The 6,456-nt window shown below is 51.3% G+C and overlaps 1 pseudogene; it reads right to left on the reverse strand.

The window, feature by feature from the left end:
- Positions 1-4,007: 4,007 nt before the first annotated feature.
- On the reverse strand, positions 4,008-5,321 carry LOC147707287 (cyclin-dependent kinase 8 pseudogene; annotated as a pseudogene).
- Positions 5,322-6,456: the final 1,135 nt, after the last annotated feature.

The following is a 6,456-nucleotide window of genomic DNA, read 5'->3' on the forward strand; positions in this document are numbered from 1 at the left end:
TGTGTGTTTCCTGTAGGAGGTCAATTCCTACGGAGTGTCGCTGTAGGTAGGAAAAGATGGAATAACGCTTCGAAGGTGTGTGCATGCCACGTTTGTTCCAGGTCACAATGTAATTGAGTAGTTAGGCGCGGCGCTGGGCAAAATGGCCGCACCAGGGGGTCGCGGTCTGAGGGGAGCATATCAATGTGCTGCCATGTTAACAAGATACCAACTGCAAACAATGTAACTAATGGGGCGGATCCCCAAAAGGGCATTCGTCCAAACCTCGAAACAATACAGGTACTGGTGAGCTATACCAGTGTAGTGCCTGGTGGGGTGTGTGTGGTGACGGTGACTCGTCTGCACTATTCCCCCTTCTCATGCCTCCTATACTTGCGGGAGGTGCGCAGTGTGTCATGGTGTAGTCTAACGCGCAGGTCCGGAGCGGGCCACAGTGGTGGGGAGCCTGCGCATGTAGCACCTGCACCGTGTGTCCTGCCCCCTCGCATCAAGCCGTCCCCGGCCTCGCGCATGCGCCTCACTATTTGCCAAGAGCGCCTCCGGTGTACAGCACAGTTCAACAACATGAGTACAGGCATATAAAGGACAAAACATTTCTCAGCGTATGTATGTTTGTGAACCATGTACAGATGCAACACAGCGCCGTGGTAACACATAATTAGGTCAGCAGTCTGGGGTGTTACCACAGGCAAATTCAAGTCTACGGAGAGTAACTGCGCCGTGCGTCCCAACCCACTCAGTAAGCTGTCCCCCAGCCGTGCGCATGCGTCTCACTAACTTTCCAGCGCACCTCCGATACACAGCACAGTTCAACAGCATGGTTGCGGGCATATGAAAGACAGAACAGTCCTCGGCGTATGCATGTTTGTAGGCCATGTATGGATGCAACTCAGCACCGCAGTATCACTTAAGCTGGTCAGCAGTCTGGGGTGTCACCACAGGCAAATTAGAGTCTTCAGAGATCACGGTGGATGGAGATGACGAGCCACTGGTTCCTGGTTCGCTGCGTGTGTAGGTCTCCATGCGGCCATTGTTGTGCACTGTCCCAAGGGTTGCCACCGTCTCAAGAGCTTCATGGCGTTCCATTCTGATTTTTCTGGGCTGGCCGCAACCGGACCCGATCTCGCAGTTTGGTGTGTCCCCCGCCGTCTTGATCTCCTCTCTGGCCGGCTGCCGTCATCCGAACCTGGAAGTCTTGTTCATGTCCACGGTCCCGACTCCTCCAGCCAGTCCCACACTTCCGACGGGTAGTCGAAGAAACGATTTCCCTCCTTCGTGACCACTCGTAAGCGGGACGGGAACAAAAGGGAGTAAGGCAGCTCCAGCTCCCTGAGTTGGCGCTTCACTGCCATGTAGGTGCTACTCCGTCTGCACCATTGCTGTATAATCCGGGAAGACCATTACCCGACTGTTTCCCACATTCAGGTCGCCTGATTTCCTGGTTACACGTAGCACCACGTCTCTGTCCTGATAGTTGAGAAGTTTAGAGGAACATGCGGGGTCTGGCCCCCGGCTTGGGCTTCTGCGCCGGCACTCTGTGCGCCCTTTCCACAACCAACTGCTGTGACAGCGCCCCCTGGGGCATGAAATCACGTACCCAGCGCTCGACGTACTGCTACGGATTTCTGCCCTCCTCGCTTTCCGGAAGGCCCACCACGCGAACATTGTTGCGCCGGGAGCGCCCTCCGCTGCGACTAGTTATTGTGCCGTTGGCATCCGCAGACGGGCCACAATTTGGGCGGGCGCAGTCAGTTACAGGCCACCCAAAGCACCGAGCCCGAGCCTCTTCCTGTTGTTGAGGGAAAAGTTTGTCGTGCCAGTCCTTGAACAGAACTTTCAGCAGGGAGGCCCCCCTCTCTGAGCATCGACCCGAAGCTAGCAGTCTGGTCTTCAGTAGTCTGACTTACTGTCCTTATTGCCGGGGAGGCTAGCTACTCTGCGCCAGCTACCGGCACTAGGGGGGTTTATCATGCAGTCTGTCTTTCCTGTACAACGCTGAGATTCCCGGGCTTCTCCCCGCTTATCCGGAGCGCCACACCGCTCCACTCACCACTCCGGTAGACTCGGCTCTGCTCCACCAGGTGCACCCGGCGGGAACTCACCTTAAGTTTGGAGGGACCTTGGGCACAGTCTCCCCGTGGCGCTTCCTATCGTCTGGGGATCTCCTACTGCAGGCGTGACTCTCGTACCCGGGGCGCACCACTCTTGTCACAGTCCCACACAAAATGGCGCTTGTGCCTTAATTCACCAGCTTGCAGCGTCTCAGGCCCTGGCGGCGGACATTCCCGGCCATATCCACTGCAGCTTCCCACGCCTCCGAGCACTTCAGGCGCAACTACTCTCGGTTTCCCTTACAGTGGGTGGCTGCTCCGGAGCGGTCGTGCCAGGCGCAATGAGTCTCCCCACTTACTTGCTGGCGGGGAGCGACCATTCGCTCCACTCTTAGTGTCCCGCTCCTGGCATACGCAGGTCCGCTCTTCACGGGAGCTACCTGGGGCCCGCTGTTCTCAACAATGTCCACAGCAGGTGTGTCCCGCAGCTCAGGTCAAGCACTCCACTGTGTCTCAGGCCCGTGGGACATTCAGGCCCCACCCTGCACCAACCCCCGCAGGCCTCCAGAACATCTCAGGCCTCGGGGCCCGCCGCTTGCACAGGCACTAGAGTCCCCGTGTAGTGCAGGGCCGACTCAAGGCCCGAGCCCCAGCTCGCCTCCAGCAGCTTTACTCCACAGCTTCAGGCCCAGAGGACAGCCGTTACCTTCAGAGGCCCAGGGCGCACTTTCCCTTCCCAGGCCTCGCTGCACACCTTGTCCGCTGAGTCTCTCTGATGCGCGGCCACCAGTAGATCCCCAGGTCACAGATGCCCGCCACTCAAAGGAACATCCTCAGCAGGCCTATCAGGGCATGGACCAGGTGTCTTCACTAGTGCCCCGCTACCATCACGAGCCCGCCTCCACTTCTCACCGAGGAACCCACTGGCAGCAGTAGGCAGCAGTAGTCTTCAGCACATGGCAGGTCCCAGCAGCTCACCTCCGGTGCAGTCTCGTCAGAGCGCTGTGCGTCACATGGCAATACAAGACCAGTTCTTCAGCGCGCCCCTGGCAGTCTCGCAGCTCTGTCTCGGGCCCCTGGCGGCTGCCGTTACCTCCTGGAGCAGTTTGCGTGCTTTCACCCCCTGGGCCCCGCTGCACGTCCAGGCCGCAGCACTCCGTTCAGCGCCTCATGATCGATGAGCTACCGGGCTGCATCAGCTCCCCACCGTGTCCCCGACCCGGCCCGCTCGATGCAGGCACTGATCACACCTCCAAAAGAGATATGGCAGGATAAACCGGGGTGAACGGTCAGAGCATCAACAACTCGCGTCCGCCATGATGGCTGGCTGGCCACGACCCCCCTTGTTTGATGAAAAGGAATCTTTGGGAGGCTCTTGAGAAACTTAAAATGCAATGTTTTGTATCTTAAAGAACTCCTGCAGTATTGTTGGTCATTAACCTCAATGGATGCAAAAAATGAATCAACATGGGCAAAAATAAAATCACAAAACTGTACCAAATTTGTCTTCATTAATCATGGTGATTGTGTTTTTACTTTTTTTGCCATATTAATACATTTGCTTTAGAAATCATTTGAAGTAGTCTGGATACTATTGGTCAGACAATGTTGTTACATCGAGAGAAGTCCCCACACATACAACAAAATGCTCCGTCACATTGCACAGCTTTAACAGCTACAGACTGTCGCTGAACAATGGTCAGCTTGAACCATGTCAAGTAAACTATGGAAGTAGCATACCCATAACACAAACTGTGCTAGCACTTTCATTCAAGTTTAACCCCAAATCTTTACAACTCAGGAACCACTACTCCGTTATGTGAAAAGTGGAGGACCTGGCAAATGGACACGTTTAAGGTGTGGTTGTACAGTACATTCATATTGTCCAAGCCAGGGAGGCAGCTGCATGGTCAGTCCTGCAGCTTTAGTGACAGTACATGGATATTAAGGTGCAGCTCAGTACAGGTGTGTTTGATGTGAGTACTGTGGAGGCTGTTGGGAGGTAGTTGAATATCCCTGGCTGCTCTGTGGCTGCGACGTGCTTGGTCCAGGGTTAGGATAGACAGCATGTGGATTGGAACGCTGATAGTCTGAGGTCATGATGAGTCCACCTGAGGTAGTGGTAAGAGGAACAACTCTCACCTTCTTCAAAGGAGGTCCCTGTGTGTGACTGTTGTCTTGGTTCCCTGGGTGACCCGTTCCATTGGTATGGTTATTGCCCTGCTGCTGGTTTCTTTTGTCTCCCTTGTCATCCGGCTCTTCTTCTGTTCAGAATTCTCTTTTTGAATAAGGGTTTTGATTACCTGCAAAAACATCTAAGTGGGAAGTGGATCTTCTAAGAAATACGTATCCTGCATAGCTTGTTCTGAGGTAATTCCCTTTATTGGGTCCATTGTAAGTAATTTCTGAAGCAAGTGGAATACTTTACTATCTGGTTTTACTTTGTGCTTTTCCATGTATGAAGGCTACAATTGGTATATGTGTTTCTCCGGAAATCTTTCATTAAAGTGGAATGTTCAGGCATCTTCTTAATGTCTTCCCAATCTTTGTCTGCAGGGAAACCAATGACATTGAACATTCTATCCAGCTGGTCATGGTGATAAGGATTACTAGTGTTGATATCCTCATGCCGACAATGAAATATTGGTTTTGACATCGGCAGTTCTGCAAATATACACCCTATCGCCCAAATATCAATAGCTTTAGTATAATTTCTTGCTTCTAATAACTCCTCTGGTGCACCATACCAGAAGGTTACAACTACTGGATCTAAGTATGCTAAATGCTTCAAAGGAGAATTAAATAACCTGGCAAAACCCATGTCAGCTATTTTTACGCGTCCTCGCTCAGGGCCTTCACCCATAACTAAAATATTAGCAGGCTTAACACCCAGTTGGCACGCAAGTAGTGAATACCATCTACAATTTGATACAATAGGGACTTCACCATTCCCCGGGGTAACTGTACAGGCTTTTTGTCTACTTTAGAAGCTCTGTGAAACTTAATTATATGCCATAGGTCATGTTCAGCATAATCAGAAATGAGCCCTACTTTTCTGTCAGCCTGAGAAAGGAACACTTTTTGCAAAGAAATCACATTTGGGTGCTTAAGTTCTCGTAACAGTACTATTTCTCTGCATGCAGACATTGAAATTCCAGTACTTTCTATTTGTTTTAAAGCATAGTCCTTCTCGTCCTTCCCATCTTTGCGCTTTGCCTTGAACACGTGCCCATAGGTCCCTCAGCCCCCTTTGCAGCCCTCGTACTCAAAGAGATCCTCCACTCGCCTTCAGCTTCACTTTGAAATCATAGTCCATGTCTGCAGGGGGTGGGGAATCCCTCTCTCTACCTAGGGGCTACGCTGCCGTACCAACATGTACCGGCGAGAGCTGCTCAGGGGGCAGTGGAGGAGGGTCCGCACTGTGCCAGTCTCTGCACACAGCATACACATATACAGCCGGTAACTTGCGGCGCCCCGCTGATAGCCCTCGTGGTGGAAAAAGAAGAAAGGACAGAAAAAAGAAAAGGAAAGAAGTCCGCAAGAGAGAAAAGGGACACACAGAGAAATCAAAGTCTTCTTCCAACTGGAACAAATCGCCCCGATGTGCAGGGGTCCACGAGTCCGATGGTCGGTCGACACCATTCCATGGTGGGGGCTCCTTCCCCCCACCAAGACCTACAATTCAACATGGTAAGCTCCTTCCCTTCGTCCCCGCCTTGGGTCTCAGAGATTCAACTGTTCGGGTCAATCACCAGCGTGGTCAGCAGAACTCTCTTGATCTTGCATCTGCCTCAGTAGTCCGGCTGGGAGACATGTTTTCGGTTGTCATACTCAGGGTGGCACAGAAAGTGGTGCAGGCCCAGAGGGACACTTTAACTTATAGACCCTAGGTACCTTTAGAAATATATAGTAGGGTCTTATAAGTAAGTTAAGGTAATCCAATTAGGAATAGACAATTTAACATTCGATTTTTAAGAATCGAAGCTCTGACAATGATGTCTTTTTAGCAGACCTCAATGTAGTCTCAAAGTTGAAAAACCAGCAGCATCAGTCCATATCTTTGGGACCTATCATGGAAAAAGAGGCATTTCCATACAGTATGTATGTCCCTGCTGTGTTAAGTTTGGGAAAAGTTATTTAGGAATTTACCTTGTGATATTAGCTGTTGTTATAGGCCCCAGGCATTCTTCCTTACTGGTCTGTTTGCTGACTGGGTTTGCACCACTTTGGGTTGGCAGCAATTACTAGGGCCAAGAGAATAGAAAGAACATCCACCTCCATGAAAATATCAAATCCAAAACGACCTTAGTCTTAATTGCGCGAAAATGTTCCAAGGGTGAGAGTTTAGAGGAGAATGTAGTGGTTAAGAAGAAAGTTATACAAAATAACAGTAAGGGAATTAATA

The sequence above is a fragment of the Lissotriton vulgaris genome, chromosome 6 (genome assembly GCF_964263255.1).
Source record: "Lissotriton vulgaris chromosome 6, aLisVul1.2, whole genome shotgun sequence".
In the NCBI taxonomy this organism is placed as follows: Eukaryota; Metazoa; Chordata; class Amphibia; order Caudata; family Salamandridae; genus Lissotriton; species Lissotriton vulgaris.